The following is a 23,519-nucleotide window of genomic DNA, read 5'->3' as shown; positions in this document are numbered from 1 at the left end:
ATTGTGACTGGTCCAAAGTCAGCCAACCACCTTCCATTGTAGAACGGGAATTTGAGCCCAGATTTCCTTGATCTTAACCCAACATTCTAACCACTACTCCACAGAGGGCCAGACTACAAGTGGACAAGTGACAGTTGAAAAGTCCATGGGACAGCAATTGTAGAGCCAAGCTGCAAGACCAGGATGCCTACATTTTCCATCAAAACTTGAGGGAAGCTGACAAGTGTCCAACCTGTGTCATTCGTCACTTGTAGCTTGGCCCATAGTCTCTGACAGGTCAGGGAAGTGGTGCTTCCACTTTTTCCCAAGGGGATATTTTCCACCCTCCCTGTCTTTATTGTTTTCACTTTCCTGGCTTCTCATAAGTAAACTTTTGCTTCAATTGCAAACTACAGAGGGATGTTGAGAAGTTAGTCTGTGACAAGATGGTCCTAACTCCCTTCATCTTTGGCACTGGAAATTCCACCATCATCCTGGAGCGAGTAGCCAATTTGGAGATGCCTAGCTTTAACTGCCTAGAGCCAGTTTGGTGTAATGCTTAAGAGCGGCAGGACTCTAATCTGGAGAACCAGGTTTGATTCCCCACTCCTCTGCATGAAGCCAGCGATATGACCTTGGGTCAGTCACAGCTGTCTCAGAGCTCTCTCAGCCATGCCCAACTCACAGGGTGATTGTTGTGAACGATAATAATAACACAAATGTTATTATAATGTTATTATTCTTGCCACTGGTGCCAATGGACCTGGCTGCACATTCCCTGTGAATATGGGCTCTCTAAGTGCTAAGGGGGCTGCTTTGGTGCTGACGAAAAATGAACACTCAACACATTCGTTAACGGAACATATCCGTTTTTGTTCATCTGTTTGTGTTCGTCGTCAGGAACGAACAACGAACAGACTGTTCTTTTTTTTTTTTTTTACTGTTTGTGCCCATGTCTAATTCTTGCCGCTGGTGCCAATGGACCTGGCCATCAGAAGATGCTGCAGGAATGAAAACTGTTTGGTGCCTAATTGAACAAACCCAGCAACTGACTCATGTCTGCTCATCACATTCAAACTCAGAGCCAAACTACAAGTGACGTCTTACACAGGTTGGACACTAGTTGGCTTCCCTCAAGTTTTGATGGGAAATGTAGGCATCCTGGTCTTGCAGCTGTAATGGAGAGCCAAGCTGTAAAACCAGGGCGCCTACATTTCCCATCAAAACTTGAGGGAAGCTGACAAGTGTCCAACCTGTGTAAGGTGTCACTTGTAGTTTGGCTCTTAGTAAATTCCACTGCCTGACATGTTTGAGATTAAATTTGCTGCATCCCTAAACTTTGTTGTTAAGCACTTTCTGAGAGCCAGTTTGGTGTAATGGTTAAGAGCGGCAGGACTCCAATCTGGAGAACCAGGTTTGATTCCCCACTCCTCCTCTTGAAGGCAGCTGGGTGATCTTGGGTCAGTCACAGCTCTCTCAGAGCTCTCTCAGCCCCATTGACCTCACAGGGTGATTGTTGTGGGAATAATAATAATAACATACTTCATAAACTGCTCTGAGTGGGTGTTAAGTTGTCCTGAAGGGCGGTATATAAATCGAATGTTGTTGTAGTTGTTATTAGGGGTGTGCAAGCCAAAAATTTTCGGCTAAAGCCGAAAGCAGAAAGCCGAAATAGGATTCTCTTTCGTATAAGCCGAAAGCCGAAATGGCCAGCCGTTTCGGCTTTCGGCTTGCTTTCGGCTTTCGGCTTTTTCAATGGGAAAATGCCTCCGGCGTCTTCCCGGACGTCTGGGGGAGGCATTTTCCCACCGAATCAGCCCAAAATTGGTGGGGACCTTCCTCTAACCCCTCTCTACAAACCCCCCACGTTTCAGACCGATTGGACTTTGGGGGGCCATGTTATGGCCCCCCAAAGCAGGTCCCCCTATCCTCCCATAAGAAAGCGAAGGAGCAGCATATTGTTAGCATGCTGCTGCTCATCTTCTTCATTATTTCCTATGGGGAAAAATGAAGAAGCAGGCTTCCTTTGCCAGGGGTGGCATTTTGCATGCAAAATGCCCCCTTACCCTCAGGGGCCCTTCTCCCACCCTTCCTCCCACCCCCCACCAAGGCTCAGCCTGCTCCCACTTGGGGGGGGCATTTCATGGCCTCCCCAAGTAGGTGCTCTGCTCTCATCTCTACCACTGACAGCTGGGGGAGGCTTGTCTTGCCAGGGGTGGCATTTTGCATGGCAAAGGGCATGGAAGCAGTATCTTACACAAAAATAACACAACTCACTTCACATTAAAGAATCACCCCAAAAAATTGCTGTCAAAAGCACTTTATTTCTGAAACTGCTTTAGGTCACACAGTAGGAAGGCACAACAGAGCAGGAAAGCAGTGTACTACACAAAAATAACACAACTCACTTCACATCAGAGAATCACACAAACACAATTGCTGTCAAAAACGGTGAAGTGGGTTGTATTATTTTTTGTAGTACATTGCTATCATGCCCTGTTGTGCCCTCCTACTGTGTAACCTAAAGCTGTTCAAGAAATAAAGTGTTTTGCCAGGAATTGTGTTTTTGTGATTCTCTGATGTTAAGTGAGTTGTGTTATTTTTGTGTAAGATAGTGCTGCCATGCCCTTTGGTGTTCCCCCCTGCTGTGTAACCTAAAGCTGTTCAAGAAATAAAGTGTTTTTGACAGGAATCGTGCTTTGCGATTCTCTGATGTTAAGTGAGTTGTGTTATTTTTCTGTGTGGGGGACTGCTGGTGTAATGTGTCATAATGCTTTGCCTACTTGTACTTTGGAAGGGAGAAAATAATTTTTTAAAAACTTTATTTTGTGTTGTTCTTGTTTTATTCTTTGTTGTGCAGTTGGTTCCCATCATAGGGAACAACGGGGCTGGCTGGCCAGCCATCTCTGTAGGTGGTGCGGGAATTTGAGGGAGGGTGTCTATGGTTCAGGTGCTCTTTCACAGGGACCAGCTGGCACTCAGAAGTGTGCCCACCATTGTGGCACCCCTGGGCTGTGCAGAATTGCCCAGGGAAAGAGAGTTTAGAAGTTCCCAGCATAGGGAACAAAGGGAGAGGGCTGGCCTTTGCCAGCCTGTTCCTGGGGTTATGGGTGTGGGGCAGGTGGGGGTGGATTTGGGTCTGTGAGGGGCTAATGTGGGGATTTGGGTCTGTGTGTGGCAGCTGGGGGGGAATTGGGTTTGTGTGGGGCTGTAAGGGGTGGACTTTAGGGGCTGAGAGGACCTACTTGGGGAGGCCATGAAATGCCCCCCCCAAGTGGGAGCAGTCTGAGCCTTGGTGGGGGGTGGGAGGAAGGGTGGGAGAAGGGCCCCAGAGGGTTGGGGGGCATTTTGCATGCAAAATGCCACCCCTGGCAAGACAAGCCTCCCCCAGCTGTCAGTGGTAGAGAAAAGAGCACCTACTTGGGGAGGCCATGAAATGGCCCCCCCAAGTGGGAGCAGGCTGAGCCTTGGTGGGGGGTGGGAGAAGGGCCCCAGAGGGTTGGGGGGCATTTTGCATGCAAAATGCCACCCCTGGCAAGACAAGCCTCCCCTAGCTGTCAGTGGTAGAGAATGAGATTAGAGCACCTACTGTCAGTGGTAGAGAATGAGATTAGAGCACCTAGAGCATGAAATGGCCCCCCCAAGTGGGAGCAGGCTGAGCCTTGGTGGGGGGTGGGAGGAGGGGTGGGAGAAGGGCCCCTGAGGGTGAGGGGGCATTTTGCATGCAAAATGCCACCCCTGGCAAAGGAAGCCTGCCTCTTCATTTTTTCCCCATAGGAAATAATGAAGAAGATGAGCAGCAGCATGCTAACAATATGCTGCACCTTCGCTTTCTTATGGGAGGATGGGGGACCTGCTTTGGGGGGCCATAACATGGCCCCCCAAAGTCCAATCGGTCTGAAACGTGGGGGGTTTGTAGAGAGGGGTTAGAGGAAGGTCCCCACCAATTTTGGGCTGATTCGGTGGGAAAATGCCTCCCCCAGACGTCCGGGAAGACGCCGGAGGCATTTTCCCATTGAAAAAGCCTAAAGCCGAAACGTTTCGGCTTTTTTTCTTTCAGCTAGCCGAAACGTTTCTTTCGGCTAGCCGAACACTTTTGTTTCGGCTTTCTTTCGGCTTTCAGAAATCCGAAATGCACATCCCTAGTTGTTATGCCTGCCACAGTCAACTGGCACTTCCAGTGCAAATTGGGGATGAGTAAATTCTGGAAATAACCAGGGCCATGATGATTTAATTACTTTTGCTTTGGGCACAGCAACTCCGCTCATCATCCTGAAGCAAAAGACCTATTTTGAGGCTCCTGGCTTTAGTTTCAGATGAGTTAGGCCTGCTGCAGACAAACTTTGTTTCCAATGGAAAACATGGGTGGGGGTTTCTGGGGATCTGTGGGTGAGGAAACTCTGATTCCTTCCATGTTTGGCACTGCAACTTCCACAATCATTCTCAGGTCATTGGACAATTTTGAGGCTCATAGCTTGGATTGTGGATGAGTTATGTCTGTCACAGAAGGGACGGACTAACGGACAAATGGATCTACAGATGAATGGCCGGAGCCTTTTATGATTATAGATTACATTTTTATCCCATGCTTCCACCAAGTCATGCTGGTGGATTCTGCAAGTTCTCCCATTCTTCCATTTTTATCCTCGCAACCATCTTGAGAAGTAGCTTGTAGGGAGGGCCCATTCGCACACTACACAGTTCTTGCGTCACCCTCATATCCAGTTGACGGACATGGTTTCAGGAAGCTTTGTCTTTAGAACTCAATTCCCAGTCAGGCATGGGCTGAATTCGGATTGGGACCACAGCACATGGGGGAAAGGGGGCTTAAGCCCTTCCTCACACTGGTTTTCCCACATGAAAGAGTCCTGGGTAGCTACTGATTTATCTCATTGGGGAAACTTATAGGTAATAAATAATAATAATATTCGATTTCTATATTACCCTTCAGGACAACTTAATGCCCACTCAGAGGGTTTACAAAGTATCCCCCAACAATCCCCCTGTGAGATGGGTGGAGCTGAGAGAGCTTCGAGAGAGCTGTGACTGACCCCAGTTCACCCAGCTGGCTTCAAGTGGAGAACTAGCCCCTTAGTACACATACATGTCCCCAACAGGACAAATAATGGCTCTCCAGGGCCATTTTAGGTAAAAAAAACTGAGGGGGGGTGGGGGTTGAATCAGACCCACCTGGACCTGGAAAAAGTCCCATCGAACTCTCAGGGCTTGTCTCATTGACAGAACCTGCAACACACCTGTGGGGGAAAATAAGACTTCATAACATATCAGTCGGGGCTGAGTAACTGACTCAAGTTCAGCCAGGAAGATTTATAGCTGGGGCGGGGGGGGGGGGGGCTTTGATCGCAGGCCTCCCTAGTCTGACACTAACTACTACACCACAATATTACTTTATTTGCATTTTTCTGTTTTTCAGAATTTGTTAAAAACTGTGTCTGTTACACTGACTACACTGACTCAACCACAGGGCCAATCAGATTAAACTGCAATGTGGACAAATTAAGCTGAGAACTGTGCGGGCCCAGGTGGAAAAGGGTGCCATGATGGAGAAATAATTGGAGGAAGAGTCAGTGTCCAAAATCCAGAGCCAGTGAACCAACAGGAATGTTTGGTGGAGTATTTTTTGGTATGATCAGATGCACTACTTTCAAGTGCCAGCATTAGAGAATTTTCAGCACTGCCCTATTTAAATCCATTTGTTTTGGCCTACCCTCTACAGACAAGAATGAAGATTTGTTCTGTGCTGTGCCCCATTGATAGATCTCAGCTGTCCATAGGGTTGCCTGGCAACTGGCAGGAGGATTGGGGGTGGGGATATGGGGGCAAAACAACAGCTGCATCCCTACGTCACTTCTGGAAAAAACTCAGAAGCGAAATAGGTTAGCTCTAGGAATTTCCAAAAACTCTTGGGGTTTTTTTTTACCATAGAGTTTCCTGTGACTCCTGGAGCTTCCCTACCTCACTTCTGTTTTTTTCCAGAAGGGTTTAGTGACCCAGCCAACGTCATGGTTCTAAATCCCGACCCCACCCCAGCTTGAACTGGTGGCAGGCAACAGAACCTGAGGGGAGAGGATTCCCTGCCCTGACCGGGGGACTTGCAAGTATAGCTCATCATTTAGCATTTACCCATAGAATTAAAATCCTAGAGCTCATTAAATGCAAAGCTGGAAGGTTGTGAATGCCTTCCATATGTTTTATTCAAGAAAATTTTTAAAACAGATGTATAGATTTTTTTTAAAAAACCTAAAATTACAGCAGGCTGCCTCTCCTCACCTGCCTGTGGTTGCTCTGGAAAAATAATTTAAGAGCTATTAAATGCAACGTTTGGGTCATGGAAAGCAAATGCTTTCCTTGGCTTCAGAGATCAAGGATGGGCTTGGTTCTTTTATGAATGTTCCCTTTGCAAAGAAACCACAAAGAGAAACACAGTGAATCAGCAAGCTCAGGCTGAGTTCATTTACTGTCCTTGGAACATGTAAGAGCTCTACACACAGTCTTGCCATTTCTTCCAATCGAACCCAGGGAAATAATGCAACTGTATAAGAAGGGCAAAATCTCAGAGTATGAGATGTTACTCGGATATTATTATCGACACTGCCCCTTTGCTTCTTTTCTGTTTAGAAAAGATTACTCCCCAACTCCCCCAAAGCCCAGCAGGCATTGATCCCGCAATTCCTATTCATAGTACTGCTAACTGTGACAGTGCACTGGCTAGCTGGGTGGACTTGAGACTTATCTAGCAGCAGACATCAGGTGTAGGGCTGGGGCAGGTGCCATGGCAGAGTATCCCACTGCTGCTCTGGTGCTTCAGGGGTAGCAAGCCCAGGGACCTGGCTAGCTGATCCCTACATAGCGATGCCAATCTCCAGGAGGGGCCAGGGATTATCCTGGAATCACAACTGATCTCCTGACATCAGAGATCAATTCCCCTGGAGAAAATGGGTGATTTGGTGGGTGGACTCAATGGCATCACATCCCTGCTAAGGTCCCTCCTTCATCAAACCCTGCCCTCCCCAGGCTGACCCCCAGATCTCCAGGAATTTCTCAACCCAAAGTTGGCAACCCTATAGCTAGCCATTCCAGCCTTATTCCAAAACTGTGTATAAGGCTGGAATGGTGGATGTGGGGTAGCTGACCCTGAAAGACTAGGCAAAGCAGGGTGAGGAGGCAGGCAAAAAACAGGAGGTGGGATGCCTGGGACAGGAAGTGCCAGATCATAGAGAAAGAGGTAATGTAGGAGGAATATATGCATGAGGAAGGAAACCTGAAGAGCTGTGGCAGTTAGGAGAGAGACTGAGGTGGCTAAGGGAATGATGAAGGAGAGAAAGGCCAGAGAGAGGGTGAGAAGAAATAGGAGGGGAACATGGACTGGTCCTGAGCTAGCATAGAAGGGCAGGATTTGGGGAGAAGATGGAGGAGGATTAGGGTTGGAAGATCGCCTTGGCAACTGTTGGAAGATTGAGAGAGAGTGTGTGTGTGGGGTGCTGGGGAGGGGTTGAAGCACTTACTTACTTGTGCGCATACAAAGAATACCCATCCATGCTTCTCTGCGATGATGTCACTTCCAGAAGTGACATTGTCATTTGGGTGTTTGTGTGTGTGAGTGCTATAATCTGGGCCAATTCTTAAGGAATCGGCCATGATGCAAAGGGCACACATACTCCTGCCCACCATGTGACAATGTCATTTCTAGAAGTGAGGTAATCGGGATGCAGAGGTGCACACGCCCATTTACCCAGCATGCCTGCCGGTGGTGGGTGACTGCCAGGTGGCTTCCCACCTTCCGCCGATCACCTGCTATCAGCGGGCAGGGGGGCAAACCACCAGGAGTTTGCCTGCCAGCAGCAGGTACCTGGCAATCCTAAGGAGAAGACCAGCCCCCTAAGCTGAGGAAATACTCGAAAGGCTTTTGATAACTTTGGTTGCAAACTCTGGTTTGGGAAATTCATAGAGATTTGGGGGTGGACTCTGGAGACCGTGAGGTATTTTTACCGGAGGGACCTCAGTGAAGTATAATGCCATACAGTCCACCCTCTAAAGCAGCCATTTTCTCCAGAGGAACTGATCACCATAGTCTGGAGATCTCCAGGCCCTGCCTAGAGATTGACATCCCAATAACCCAGTGTGTGAGGTTAACTGTGCTCTATGGCTCAGCACAAACAAACAAACGAACGAACGAACGAACGAACGAACGAACGAACGAACGAACGAACGAACGAACGAACAAACAAACAAACAAACAAACAAACAAACAAACAAACAAACAAACAAACAAACAACATTTGATTCATATACTGCTACTTCAGAACAACTTAATGCTGCACTCAGAGTGGTTTACAAATTGTATTATTATCTTCTCGACAGTCACCCTGTGAGGTGAGTGGGGCTGAGAGAGAGCTCTGACAGAGCTCCTCAAGCAGAGGAGTGGAGAATCAAGCCCGGTTCTCCAGATTAGAGTTCTGCCACTCTTACCATTACACCAAACTTCAGACAGTAAAACCTGGCATATGGAGGCTCATGGGGGGGGGGGCAGGTTTCATTGTACATCTGTCCCTTGGCCCTGTGACATCAAAAAGTCCTGGAATGGATCCAATGTCCTTATTCTGTTGACAGCGGCCCTTTCCTCCCATGCAAGGCACATGCTACTGATGCATAAGGGTCTGAGAGGTGCTACAGAGACTTCATTCACTTCAATGGCTTTATAAGTGCGTTGGGATCACACTATAAAGGATCTATGAAACGTGACCCAACACTCCTCTCACTTTCCTTCCAGGTCTTGCATTGATTAGATTTGCCAGGAATTAGATGGCAGCATCTCATTTTGATGACATTTTAAAATCTCTTCTTCCAACCAGTATTGAATTATTGGCAGGAGATTTCTAGAGGATGCGATGGCTTACTTCTGTCTTCTGGTAGAATACTTCCTATGATTTCTGCAGGATATTTGCTTCTGTGGGTGTGGCTGGTGGCCGCTTGTTGTGAGTTGTTTTGTGTACAGCAATGGCGAAGTCACTGGGACCTGAATAGTCTGTGGATAGTGTAAGCTCTGGGTACAACCTGGCACAGTTATGCGCGCCGAGGTTTGAAGGTTTTCCTGAAAAATGAACAGCTCATAAAAAAGCATCCTCCTAAAGAGTCAACTCACTAGTGGATATTTCTCTGTTATCAAGCCATGCATTCTAGTGATTTTTTAAATTTTAATTTTTTTATTAGTGCAAAATAAAACAAACAACACCCCCTCCCCAAACAGCCAACCTCCCACCTTCCCAAAACCCAATGCTGGTTACAAGAACAGAATTAGCAAATCTATACATTATTGCTATTGCTATTGCTATTGCTATTGCTATCGTTATAGTTATCGCTATCGCTATCGGTATCGGTACTGGTACTTGTAGTCCGCCTTTCACACTGAGACTCAAGGTGGATTAGTGAGATTAGTGAGACTGTGAGATTAGTACGGTCAATTTCAAGGACATTACATAGGCTTCTATAAAAAGGTTTCCAAATATTTAAAAATAAGTCCATACGGAAGAGCCGTCTATATGTGATATGTTCAAAAGTTGATACATTTATAAAGTCTTCAATCCAATGAATTGCACATTTCAATGACAGTATAAATTTAAGAATGCTTTCCTGGGAGTAAGCCCCACTGAAAGATGTAAGATTCGGAGTAGATTTGCATAGGATTCCTCTCTAAATGATTTGTTAAGCACTACTTTACAGATGCAAAAAAAAAATCCTTACGTATTTTTTTCATGAGTGTTTCTAAGTCCACCCAAAGTAGCATGGTGAATGTAAAGCTGGCCTAGCAATAGTAGCTGCAGTCACTTTGTGTTCCCAGAAGGCTAAAAGCGCAATTTAATAACATCTTCTCCCGGCTTCACCAAATCTATTCAAGTTTGCAGCAAGTTCTTCACAGGATGTAGCTAAAAAGCCGTAAGATCAGGGCCCTTCACTTCCTATTTTTCTTCCATCCCTTCTTTTAAACAGCCATCCCGGTGACGAGTTCTGGAGAACTCAAAAGCTTGCACATTATTTTATGTTGCTTTAGTTAGCCCTAATCAAAGGCATCACAAAGCATTTGGGATGGCTGTGGTTCTTCTTGGACCAGCATAGCTACCTGTGATCATAGTGGGTAAAAGGACAATCTTAAACAGATCTACTCAGCAGGATTTGAGTCCAGGGGCACCTTAGAGACCAACAAAATTTTCAGAGTGTAAGCTTTCAAGAGTCCGAGCTCCCTTCTTCAGATATGAGATCTTCTCAGCATCCTATGCTTGTCTGTTCAATGGGGCTTACTCCCAGGGAAGTGTTCTTAGAATGGTACTGTACAAGACTAAATAGAAAATCCTTAGTTTTATTCTCTTCTGCTATGACTGGACTAGGTGACCTGCGTCCTAGAGTCCTGTTACCCTTAGACACATTCAGACTGGAACCATAGTGTGTGGGGCTATGGAGCTTAAACTTCCCCCCCTGCTCCATTTTCCTCCCCTGAAATGGGTCAGTGGAATTGCTCTTTCCTCCATCAGGGAAGCTTACGAGTGCCCATGAGTACACATGCACCACAATGGGATAAAAAGTGGCTCCCCCACGGCTGCTTCAAGTTAGGGAAACCTCTCTTCGTGTGTGAGGAGGCTTAATGTATGCTCTCCTCACATACTGTGGCCCCAATCCAAAGCTGACTCACACCTGACTCAGAGGTGTGGAACTCCACAACACATCTTTGCAATGTGTAAATCATCATCATCATCATCATCATCATCATCATCATCATCATCATCGATGTCATTTATAGTCTGCTTTTCTCACTGAGACTCAAGGAAGATTACGCAGTGTGAGATCAGTACAGTCAATTTCAAGGATATTTCCATAAACAGTGCCATAGGGTAAATAAATACAATTTTACAAAGACACAGCATTAGCAAGAATCCAATATGAAGTTGAAGAATTGCTGAAACAGAACATAAGCAATTCTAGGGCTGACATTAGACCACATGAAGCACAAGTAGCTCATAGGAGCACATATTTAAGACAATAGGTAGTACATAAGGCAAAATAGTGGTGAAGTCTATGGTCCTTAACTCATTAGCGAAGCATAAGAACATAAGAGAAGGCATGTTGGATCAGGCCAATGGCCCATCCAGTCCAACGCTCTGTGTCATACAGTGGCCAAAAAACCCAGGTGTCATCAGGAGGTCTGCCAGTGGGGAAGGGACACCAGAAGCCCTCCCACTGATTGCCCACCCCCGAACACCAGCATCTGAGAGGCCCTCCCTACAATACAAACGCCTTTTTGAATAATTTGGTTTTGCATCGTTTGCAGAAAGCCAGGAGAGTGGGGGCTCTCCTGACCTCCTCAGGCAGGCTGTTCCACAGGGTAGGGGCCACCACAGAGAAAGCCCGTGTATGGGCTGCTGTTGATTTTGCCCATGTGCAGACTGGCACCTGCAGGAGACTCTGTTCAGATGAGCGAAGCTGCCGTGGAGGGACATAGGGAGTGTGGCGGTCCCATAGGTATGCTGGACCAAGGCCGTGAAGAGCTTTGTATGTAATAACCAATACCTTGAACTGAGCACGGTAGTTGATAGGTAGTTTAAATCAGCAGTTTAAGCAAACTCCTCTTTTGTTCAATCTCAGCTGCTCCCTCTTTCCTATCTGCAAAATACCAATCATACAAGGCTATTGTAAAGACTGCATTGAGTGTGTATATGTGTGGAGCACTTTGGGTGCTTGGATGTGTTCTAAATTGTTATGTATTTGGAAGAACAAGCACAGAGGATGCAAGCACAGGCATTTCCAACTGGTTAGTTCAGATTATTTTAGAGATACAAATATGGCTGCAGTTTCAGGTAAGTAGAAGAACAAGATCTGGGTCCAGTATCACCTTAAAGATCATCAAGACTTTCAGAGTACAAGCTTTCTAGATTCAAGGGGTATCTGACAAAGGGAGCTTTGACTCTTGAAAGTTATGGAAATTTTGTTGGTCTTTAAGGTGCTACTGGACTCAAATCTTGTCTGATCTTGGTGCAAATTGCTCCGTAGTTGCTGATGTCCCAAAAACCTTGTTTCAATTTTGTTTTAGAGAAGCAAATATGTGCAGGTCCTTTCTGTGTTCAAAGAAAAATATAAAAGATGGTTCTGCAGAAGCAGGGTGGGGGGAGAGGAGAAGGAGAAATGCCATAATTGTTAACTGTTCCTCTGGCGGATTTGATATAATGCAACATGCTGGGCTCATCATTTCCTATTCAAAGGGCTGGGGAGGGCAGGCTTGATTATTTGCTCAGCTCTTGTGTTACTTTAGATGCTGTTACAAGTGTGCTTCGGTTTTCATTCGGTGAAGCTTCTTTGTGCAGGACCTTAGAATAGATGTTACTTCTCCCACCCTTCTTCGTGGATCTGCAGGAGCTGCTTTGAAAACCATTGTACTCCTTGGGACATGTATTTGCAGGTGCAGATATGAAATTTTAATCCCGCCCCCCACAAACAAAAATCGGAATTCTTTGTGCCTACCTAGACAAAGGGAAACTGGGACGTCAACAACGGGTTGGGATGTTTCTGTGAACAGCCTCTTTTAGGTTGGCTGTTCTGATTTCCAGTATTTCGGTTTTGGCTGTAGATGCATAAGAAGGTTCTACTTTATGAAGCGTGGGAAGCTGATTACAATTCAGAAATCCTCTAGATTTTGTCATGATCGAGAGATCTACTGGTATTTGTTAGGGATTCCATCTACTTTCCTAACCCCACCAACTGGATGCAAAAATCCTGATTTTGATTTTCCTGCGTGCAAATTGAACCCACAATGCTAGTTTTGCATCTTTGTTTGCTTGCTTGTTTTTGTTCATTGAGCCTGCTTCCGCAGGAAAGATCTGCTCTGCCCTGAATCTAGGATTGCTAGCTCCAGACTGGGGAATTCCTGGAGATTTGGGCCAGTGCCTGTGGAAGGGAGAATTTTGGGAGGGATACTATCATAGAGTTTACACTCTGAAGTATCTTCAGGGCAACTGCTCCTTTTAGTAAGAGAGTTGCAGTTCTGAAAGAAATCCAGGCCCTACCTGGAGGTTGGTAACCCTGCCTGAAACTCAAATTGGATCATCACATTCATTGGTTTCTGGAAGTTTGCCGTAACGTTTCCCAAACCAGCTTCGCTCCGATCTTTCCAGAACAACTGGAGTCCAAGCCAGTTTGCCCACATGTGGTACAGATTTCCAAACTGCCCGGCTACATCTAGTGTCATTTCCCCTCCCTATTGCCTCATTTTTTCCTTCCCATCCATGCTTTTTGCCACCTTTTCCTAAAAACAAGTAGCCATATAGTGACAACCAGGGCTTTTTTTCTGGGAAAAGAGGTGGTGGAACTCAGTGGGTTGCCCTTGGAGAAAATGGTCACATGGCTGGTGGCCCCGCCCCCTGATCTCCAGACAGAGGGGAGCTGAGTGGCGCGGAGGGCAATCTAAACTCCCCTCTGTCTGGAGATCAGGGGGCGGGGCCACCAGCCATGTGACCATTTTCAAGAGGTTCCGGAACTCCGTTCCACTGCGTTCCAGCTGAAAAAAAGCCCTGGTGACAACCATTTTTTAAAGCCAGCAAAAAGCCTTCCTACAGCACGGGACCAGGGGGCAGTTGTGGCAGACACGAGGGGGTGAAAGAACGGTGAGTCGCCCAGTTGTTTCTCTAATGCTTCTGCATGCACAGCAAGGATCGGTCCTGATGGGGGACCCCCACCTCAAAGAAGCCTGAATTATTCTTATTAAATATACGGAATGGTTAATATTTTTGCATCAGACTGTGTGCAAATTGACCCCTGTACACATGGCAGAATCTCATTTCCAGCACCTATCATTGCTGTTAAAAACTTTGCAATAAGTGCCCATACAGAATAGATGTTAAAAGGAATCTTGAAGAACCGCCTGACGAAGCTGATGCGAAACACATAGGGGTTACTTACTATTAACAGCACTATTTGCTGTTCCTTCTTCATTTTGCCTTGGTGTGCCCCTCCCTTTTCCTTCTTTTTCATTGGTGAAAACAAAAACACAGAGAATATCTCTTTTCATCTTATACAACCTCTCTGAGTTTGAATGTATATTGTTTATTTATTCAAGTTATTTATAGTTTGCCATTCTCATTGAGACTCAAGGTGGATTACATAGTATGAGTCTATACAAACATTGGCTGGGAACGCCAATAAACAATACAGCAGGGTAGGTCAGCAGAAATGCGAAAAAAGCAGAAATCCAAAACAGAGCTGAAGAACAGCAAAGCAAAAAACGCTGAAACAAAACAGCATGGAACTATCCAGTAGGAGCATATTTACAGCAACAGCAGTGCACAGTAGTGTAGTCTACAGTCACCAACACATCTCTGATCCATTTCCTTCCAACACAGCCCTATCACCTAGGATAGATAAGGAGGTTCTTGTCTGAACTGGTGATCTGGTGTCAACCCAACGAATGAGATATGATATGGGAAGTCCAACAGCAGCTTGTCCTTAGACAACATTGTGGAAACTGAAGGACCGGGCCAGAATCAACAACTTTATAGAACCAGGTGGAACTCTATTGGCCCTGAGTCTCCTGATCTCTGTAAAGCTGGCAGTAGAGTAGAAAGTAGACCAGCAGCTATCTTTTCTAGCAACCTGCCGTGGTGGAACAGAGAGTATGGAACTTGGGTACCGCTTCTAGAATCTCTGATCCGAGACCCTTGAGGTCTTGTAGTCCTAAAGACTGAAACTTCATCCTTTGGTACTTGTCCAGTATGCCTCACAATTGCTGTAGAGGTATCAAGGAGCTGAATCTTTCAGAGTGCTTATTGCAAATCCGTCCAAGTGTCGCCTCGTAGTTTCAGATGAATTTCAGTAGTAATTAAAGAAAAAAAAACCCACTCCGCTAATTGTGAAGGCCATCTGCTGGGACCAAACAGCAAGGTATTGTCTTAAGTGTGCGTAATCCAATTTTTGTGTGTGAACATTGTCTTTAATCTCTGCAAGGCTCACAAAACGAGGCATCTGTTTCTGAATTTAAGTAGCTGAGACTAATCAGACTAATTTGACTTTTTTTTCCTGCAGTCGACTTAATTGATCAACCTAATTTTACTGCAGAAAGGGTATAAATTGTTTATTTGAGTATTTCGAGGCAGGGGGAGGCATAGGAAACATAGAGATGAATCTTTTAATCCCTTTACATGCAGGCGCTGGTTGGCAATCTGGTGCCTGGGCTTCCTTGATAAATTTACAGAAGGGACCAGTGTTTAGACTTAACATCTTGAAGCTTACAGATGATCTAACTTTAGGCAGAAATACTTGGGATAAGGACGGCATAACAGCACTCTCCATATGTCCCTGCCTTTGCACCTAGTCGTGTTCTTCTTAAAGGGGTTGCAATCTGTCTTGAAGGAACGACTGACCGTTCCTCCAAACTTGATGGAGATTCCATGCTGCAGGGGCTTTCCTCTAACACAAGAAACCTTGTGCAGGCAGAAGGCTTTCAGTGTCAAGGCACTGTTGTTAGTGGAACAGACTCTCAGTATCCGGTCCTGTGGGTTGGATGCAGTTCAAAAACTGTGCAATGATCGCACAAGGATTGTGGCTCTTACTCTCTTTCTCCTCCCCAGAGCAGCCATTCCCAAAGCTGGGAAAGTTTATTGCCAGCATATTGGGACTCCCTTAGAGAAATAGCCACATGGGTTGGGACGAGGCAGCAAGGGGGAAGGAGAAGGGGATAATATTGTCCTCTCCTCCCATCACCAGAGCTCCGCACACATTGGATGTGGGAGGGATTGATTCCGACTTCTTCCCCTTCCCAGCGCGGGCTCCCCACCCACCTGGCTATTACTCCATGCGGAAAGAACTGCTGGGGGAAGAAAACATCAGGAAGAAGGACTGTCGTACCTTCCTCTGATGGATGGCAAGATCCAACCTGTGAGTCCACAGACGGATTGTTGGACAGAGAATTCAGAACAAAGCATGCCTTCAGCTCATCGGAATAATTTGCCTCCATCAGGTTTTCTAAGAGGACGGAAAAGAAGGATATAAAAACAAAGGAAATATTTTTTTCAAAACAGCTCCTTTTTATAGTGCGCATCACTTTCACAGTTATTAAAAAACCAGGCAAGCACCTTGCGTTAGTAGAAGTCTTTCCATGTATCTAGCAAGAAAGTGATAGAGGAGGAATCAGCCTCAACTCCAGTAAAGGAGGTTTTAGACTCTGCCACCAAAAAACAAGAGCAGGTGGGATTTTGTAGAGTAACATTACTGCCTGCGTCTTTCTATAGCTTTGCTACTCATTTGTGTTCCATTTTGAGAGCTTTTTAACTCCGCTCATTATTATAGCCACCTGGATGCTGCCTGAAACAACTTGTTTGTGGTAGATTCTACCTGCTGCAGAAATGAGAGCCGTCTAGGCCATATGGATTGTCTTCAATTGTTACCTCGGAATCTCTAGCAGTGGGGTGTGGGGACACTGGCATGGTTAAGGTTTGGCCGGAAAGTTACAGGCCAACCAGATTCTGTCCCTCTTAGTTAGCCAAGCTGTTGTGGCTGATAGAACTAATATATGAGCTGTCCTAGTTCATGCATGCACACTAAGGCAATAGAGAGCCAGTGTGGATTAGTGGCTAGAGTGACGGATAAACAGGGGTCACCCCAGCTCTATGAAACTGCTTCACTGAGGGCCAAGCTACAAGTGACGAATGACACTTGAACAGCAAGTGGATTGAGTGGAGCACAAGTGAACAGGGAGAAATACACTTGCCGTTCAAGTGTCATTCGTCACTTGTAGCTTCGCCCTGAGTCAACTCATAGATTAACTTGCCCAATACAGTAGAGAGTCCAGTAGCACCTTTAAGACTAACCAACTTTATTGTCACATAGGCTTTCGAGAAACACAGCTCTCTTCATCATCTGCTGAAGAGAGCTGTGGTTCTGGAAAGCTTATGCGACAATAAAGTTGGTTAGTCGTAAAGGTGCTACGGGACTCTTTACTATTTTGCAGCTACAGACTAACACGGCTAACTCCTCTGGATCTTACTCAATACAATCTGCTTAACTGGTGGCAGATCTCCAAGATGCAAACCTACAAGGTCTGTTAAAATGAAGGCACCAATGCCCCCATAGAATGCTTACCGTAAGCAAGTTCATAAACACAAGCCACCTTATACTGAATCAGACCATTGGTCCATCAAGGTACTGTCTATTCTGACTGGTAGTGGCTGTCCAGTGTCTCAGTTGGAGGTCTTTCACATCACCTCCCATCTCATCCTTCTAACTGGTGGTGTCGGGGATTGAACCAGGAACCTTCTGTGTGCCAAGCAAACACTCTGCTGCTGAGCCACGGCTCTTCCCCTTTAGCCAGATTCCAAGTAGCCAACGTCATGTGAAGATCAGCCCCAAGAAAGCTCACCATCTGCCACTGAACTCCTTGGATATCGAAGACTGGCAAAACACAACACATCCAAGCCAGTTAGAAGAGCTGTGCCCCGAGGCAGGCTTGGCACACTGCGGAAGTCCTCCTAATTGTGTTTGCTTTGCTTCTCTCATTTGAGGCTGACGGGGTGGATCAGGCCATCTACTTGGCAGGCACGCCAACGCTTATGTTTGCCAGACTAACCTGATGCAGCATCCCTTTTTTCTCCTTCGTCACCAGGAGATCTTCTGCAGGCCTGGCATCGCCCCTCCTGTGGAAAGTTGGCAGGCAAGTTGTAAATGTAAATTCCTAAGGGAGGTTATCCATCTGCTGGCATCTCTTTGCACTGTCTGTGAGGGGAAGGTCAAGGCAGCCCTTAACCTTCCTCTCGTGGGCAATATTAGGAAACGCCCAGGTGTTTCAATGGATGTAATGTTAAAATATTAAAATAGCAGGGTGGTTGTTAAGCAGCTCACAGCACGGTGTGCTTTATCTTTGGAGCTGCTCACAACTGCTGCGATTTGGTCTGTGAAGTTTGCCCCTGCCTAATTAACTCTGCGAATGAACTGGGCATGGCGCTTTGCTTACTACAATATGACGGCCTAAAATACTGGAATATAATGTGAAAATACGGCCCCTCCCAAAGCATTCGATAGCTTTGCTGTCGTGTGAGAGGCATAAAGACACAGGAGGACATTAAAAAGGCAGTCGAATCCCAAGATGGTAGCTCAGGCTGAAGCAGGGGCTGATTCACATGTTACCAAGTCATTGTGTCTGCCATGTGTCAGGTCAGCAGACACAGCCTCGAAGTTCAGTGCTTAGAGCTTAATTCCCAGGCAGGATTGAGCTCAGTTTGGAACAAGGCTGCAGCACACAGGGAAAAGAGAGTTAAACCTCCCTTGCGATGCAGTTTTACTGGCCTGAAATGGTTCTGGGAAGCTGATTTTTCCATTGTGGGGGAAATTATGTGTAGTATGCAGTATGCCCCCCCCCCCGGGTGGGGCAAATAGCTCCCGGGCTGGGGCCTTTCAGGTTGGGAAAATAGCACAGGCAGGGTGAAGGTGTTATCCCCCTTTCCCTGCACGGCACAGCCATTATCTAAATCCTAGAGAACATCTGATCCACAGGACCTGTGGCACCCCCGTGAAGGACACGGGGACTTTGTAATGTGTGAATTGGCCCTTCCGATTGCATGTGGAGGATACTATTTATTTATTTATACCCTGCCTTTCTCCCCATTGGGGACCCAAAGAGGCTTACATTGATCTCCTTCCCTCCATCTTGTCCTCACAACAACCCTGTGAGGTAGGTTAGGCTGAGAGTGTGTGACTAGCCCAAGGTCACTCAGTGAGTTTCCATGGCAGAACGGGGATTGGAACCTGGGTCTCTCAGATTCTAGGCTGACACCCAAACCACTATGCTACACTGGTTCTCAGCATCCTAGCTGTTGAAATGAAATGAAATCCTGCCCTCATGTCATAGCTAACTTATGGCAACCTCTGGAGGGGTTTTCATAGTCAAGAGACTAGCAGAGAATTAGTAAAGGGTCCGGTAGCACCTTTAAGACTAACCAACTTTATTGTAGCATAAACTTTTGAGAACCACAGCTCTCTTCGTCAGATGCATGGAGGGTACCCTCCATGCATCTGATGAAGAAAACTGTGGTTCTCAAAAGCTTATCGTTCTCGAAAGCTTATCTTCTTAAGAGCCAGTTTAGTGTAGTGGATAAGAGTGCAGGACTCTAATCTGGAGAACTGGGTTTGATTCCTCACTCCTCCACTTGAAGCCAGCTGGGTGACCTTGGGTCAGTCACAGCTTCTAGCTCTCTCAACCCCACCCACCTCACAGGGTGTTTTGTTGTAGGGATAATAGTGACATACTTTGTACACCACTCTGAGTGGGTGTTAAGTCATCCTGAAGGGTGGTATATATATTGAATGTCATCGTCATCGTCATCGTCATCGTCATCGTCATCGTCATCGTTATTATGCTACAATAAAGTTGGTTAGTCTTATAGGAGCTACTAGACTCTTTACTATTTTGCTACTACATGGCTAACTCCTCTGGATCTCTAACAGAGAATTATTTCCTGCTTGGAGTATAAATTTGTATACTCCGTTCTTGCCCGCTCTGCCTCGTTCTTGCCCGCTCTGCCCCCTTCTTGCCCACTCTGCATATCTCTAATCTCCATTTAATGCCATCTAAGCCAGTGGGCATAACTACCAATGCCAACTCCCTTAGAAAAAAACAGAGAGGCATGTTCCTGTTACCACGGATAGTGGCAGTGTTGCCATGTTTAAGGGAAGACACAGCACAGCAGGAAAAACTAAGTGAGAGCATTTCAGAAGCAGAAGAAAAGACACATGCCCTTACTTAAATCCAGGGCAAGCATGCCTTGCCTCCTACCTCCTCCTGAAACGGTTCCATTAATGCATTCATCTTAAACCTGCCACGCCAGCAGACAGATCTTTTTAATGTCCCCTGTATTTCCAACCCTCCAGGGAGCACACGGTGGAACTCGGTTTTGCTCAGCTCAGCAGCCTGCAAAGTGTGTGTGTGTATACTGGAGGTAAGACGCATTTCTCACTTGGAATAAATTACGACATGTGTTTGAAAATCAAGCTCCTAATTAAAATTGGCATTTTGGTGCTGCCTGCTGGTTAGCAGCCCCCTTGTTGAAAAGTAACATAATTTGTGACACGAGAAGTCTGTGGCAGGCAGCTCAGTGTGTTGGGAGCCTCTAATAAAGGCACTCCATCCTACTTTAATGGGGGTTTAATAATCTTCCAGGTCTGAGCTTTGCACTTTTGATCGACTGAGCGAGTCGACAAGGAGGGTTGGTGTGTTTCGCCTTATTGCTCGAGATCTGCCGTCAACCAATGTAGACTTCTGCGCTAGCTCCAGGCCAGGGATTTTTCAAGACTACCTTTCTGGATTGCTGCTACATTGGGGACCCTCACAGTTTGATGTGAGCTGCAACTTTCACACGTGGTGCCATGCGCTCCACCTGCCACAGGAACAGCCTCTACTTTTTGGTACTTGTGTCAGATAAACATATATTTTGTATTGGAAAGACTAAAGAACCTGGGGCTTTTCAATCTAGAAAAAAGGAGGGGGGATCTTCTTCCATAGAAACCTACCCAGGAGGACTGGAGACTTTGGCCAAGGTTCCTTCATCTTCCAAAGGGAGGTGATTTTCTGGGATTGCACATCATTGGAGGAACTCCGTCTGAACAGATGTTCACTTGGTCCTATCTTTGCAGTCTTTAAGGCGACAGGACAAAAGAGGAAGTGTGCAAGAAAGGGAACTTGGTCAGTGAAAAGGCAATTTGTAAAGATTTGGTCAGCTAAAAGGTTTGTCGAATACAAAGGTGAGGAGTAATTTTCTATAGCTACCTTGGTTGCAGGCCTAGACAACCATATGTGCAGATGAACCTACACAAGTGAAGATGGTGTGAAAGTTTTTATTGCAAATGATTTCTTGATGGAATAGACCAGAGGTCTCCAACCCCCTGGCTGCGGACCGGTCCCAGTCCGTGGCCTGTTAGCAACCGGGCCACACAGGAGGTGAGTGGTGGGTGAGCACAGAGCCAGCTCCAGGGAGCAGGCGAGGTAGGGAGCGTCTAGTTGCAGGAAAACAAGCTCAGGGCTCCCACTGATTCTGCATTGCGGTGAGTTGTATAATTATTTCATTATATCTTATAATGTAATAATAGAAATAAAGTGCACAATTGTATCATCCCGAAACCATCCCCCCCTCCCCGGTCCGTGGAAAAATTGTCTTCCCTGAAACCAGTCCCTGGTGCCAAAAAGGTTGGGAACCTCTGGAATAGACACACTTTTTAAAATGGGGAAGGGGCCTGCCTCTTCTGCCACGTCATCAACTTCAATGAAAATGTGCAATGCATCTTGAGTTGCACATGCGCTCCTTCTGCTCCTGTGTATATCGCTATCTAGGACTGTGACCACAGTAACTAAAGAAAGTTATTATTCATCTTTGTGTTTTCAACCAGCCATTTGGCTGAGCAGTACAATGCTTCTGAGTTGCTTTTTATTTGACACAAGTTTTGCATTCTTTAACGGGATATTTTGTTTTGTTGCACCCTGCCCTGCACATGCAACTGCCTCTGATTGCTGCTCCTGTGTTTTATAAATAAATTTTAAAATGTTTTTGAAAAGAAGTTTTTAAAAGATAATTACGCTTCCAAGATAAATAAGGGTGGGCAAGAATATGTGTTAAGAAAAGAAATTCCATTTGGCCGTTTCTGCATTCAGTGTAAATTATGTGATAAGGATAGAAGATGAAGAATGTGCTTGGCTTAAAGGCTTCTTTTGATGTTACAGGATCTAAAAGAGACTAATGCGCTGGGTGTGATTGCACCATGTTTGCAAAAGTCTGAGATGTGGCCAGGTGTTTCATTAGATGCTGAGGCTTTGAAATTGGGGCTAGATCCTGCACTTGCTGTTTTTAACATGTGCTGTAAATCAAGAGTAGCCCCAGCAAACAATTCATTACATTTGCGAGAAACAGAGAATGTGTCAGTCATGCACTTATTCAGAACAGGGTCTTCTATTCCGGTGATGTTTTTCCAGTGAAGTAGTAGGTCAAGAGTCTAACCAGTGATAGGAGAGAATTCCTCTGTTCTAACTTTGATTTGATTGTAAATTGTGATCAGCGCACTCAAATACTAAAAAAAAAAAGGTTGCTTTTTACCAAATGTGCAAAACTATCCAAACTTGTATTACAAATGTTGAAAGCATTAGTGGTGGACAGAAACAGTGAAGTTTGTCTTGTTAGGATTCCATTCTTGCCTTTGTGCCCAACTGACTTCCCCCCCCTCAAAGCTGAGCATCTTAACTGAGCATTCTTAGTTGGATCACAAACACCTTGAGCAAGTTTGGCATAGCGGTTAAGAGCGGTGGAACCGGGTTTGATTCCCCACTCCTCCACTTGAAACCATCTGGGTGACCCTGGGTCAGTCACAGCTCTTCCAGAGCTCTCTCAGCCCCACCCACCTCACAGGGTGATTGTTGTGAGGATAACGACAACACACTTAATGCCTCTCAGAGTGGGCATTAAGTTATCCTTAAGGGCGGTATATAAATCGAATGTTTTTTATTATCATCTTTCCTGTCCTTCCATCTGGGAATTGCATATTCTGAGTATGCACTACCAAGATGGATGCCTCTGATTATGGTTGCTACCCATGATGATAATTTCAGGTGGGTAGCCATGTTGGTCTGTGTGGTGAAATGAGGCCTTTCCTCCCACTGGTAGACCCCGCTCTGCCTACCCCTCCCTTTTCGCCTCTGGCCAGGCACCTGAAGGGGCTGTGTCCCTTTCCTGTCTCCGGGTGTTTGCTGCCACCACTGTCCCTGTATGGGGTCCTGGTTAGGCGGGACAGCCTCCTAACCTCCCTCCTCTGCTAGTGGGCCCAAGCGGTTGGGGGACTATGTGGAACAGAAGAACTTTCTTCCTTCATAAATTCCAAAAATCATTTCTTTAACTTCTAACTATACCCAGGCAAATATACAGTGAACGGAAGGAATAATAAAACATGAACAGAAACCCCTACTCTATCTCCCTCATGCTCTAATGAGATGTTGTATAGGGCAGGCCCAATCCTTTGATACCTGGGGTTACATTAGATCTACCTCTCCCCTCAGAGCCATCTCTCCCTCAACTCTTCAGCCACCAACTGTCAACTTCCAACTCCCCTCCACCAACTGACTCGCTCTCCCTCCAATCACATTCTACTCCAGAACTGACCCCTCCCCTCTGCAGCCCATAGAAAGTTAACTCCACAAACAGTTTCTCCACAGTCTGCAGTAGAACATTAAGGTTTGCATCCAGTAGCACTTTAAAGTCCAACAAGATTTCTAGGGTATGAAGCTCATCAGATCTTCACCTTATTGCTCTGACTATGATTACTGCTGAGCATGCAGGCACAAAAGTGGCACCTGCACTCAGAATGTAGCTGATTTTAAGTTTTGCAGGATTTGCCCTGATAGCTCTAGAGGAGTCCAAGTAAACCATCAAATAGTGGGAAAACGACAAAGGCAGCAACCCAAAAGCAGTTGCCATGCTGAATGCTACCAACAGTGCAGACACAGGGCACTTACC

The sequence above is a fragment of the Eublepharis macularius genome, chromosome 2, assembly GCF_028583425.1.
Source record: "Eublepharis macularius isolate TG4126 chromosome 2, MPM_Emac_v1.0, whole genome shotgun sequence".
Taxonomy (NCBI): Eukaryota; Metazoa; Chordata; class Lepidosauria; order Squamata; family Eublepharidae; genus Eublepharis; species Eublepharis macularius.
Note: the sequence above shows the minus strand (reverse complement) of the source record.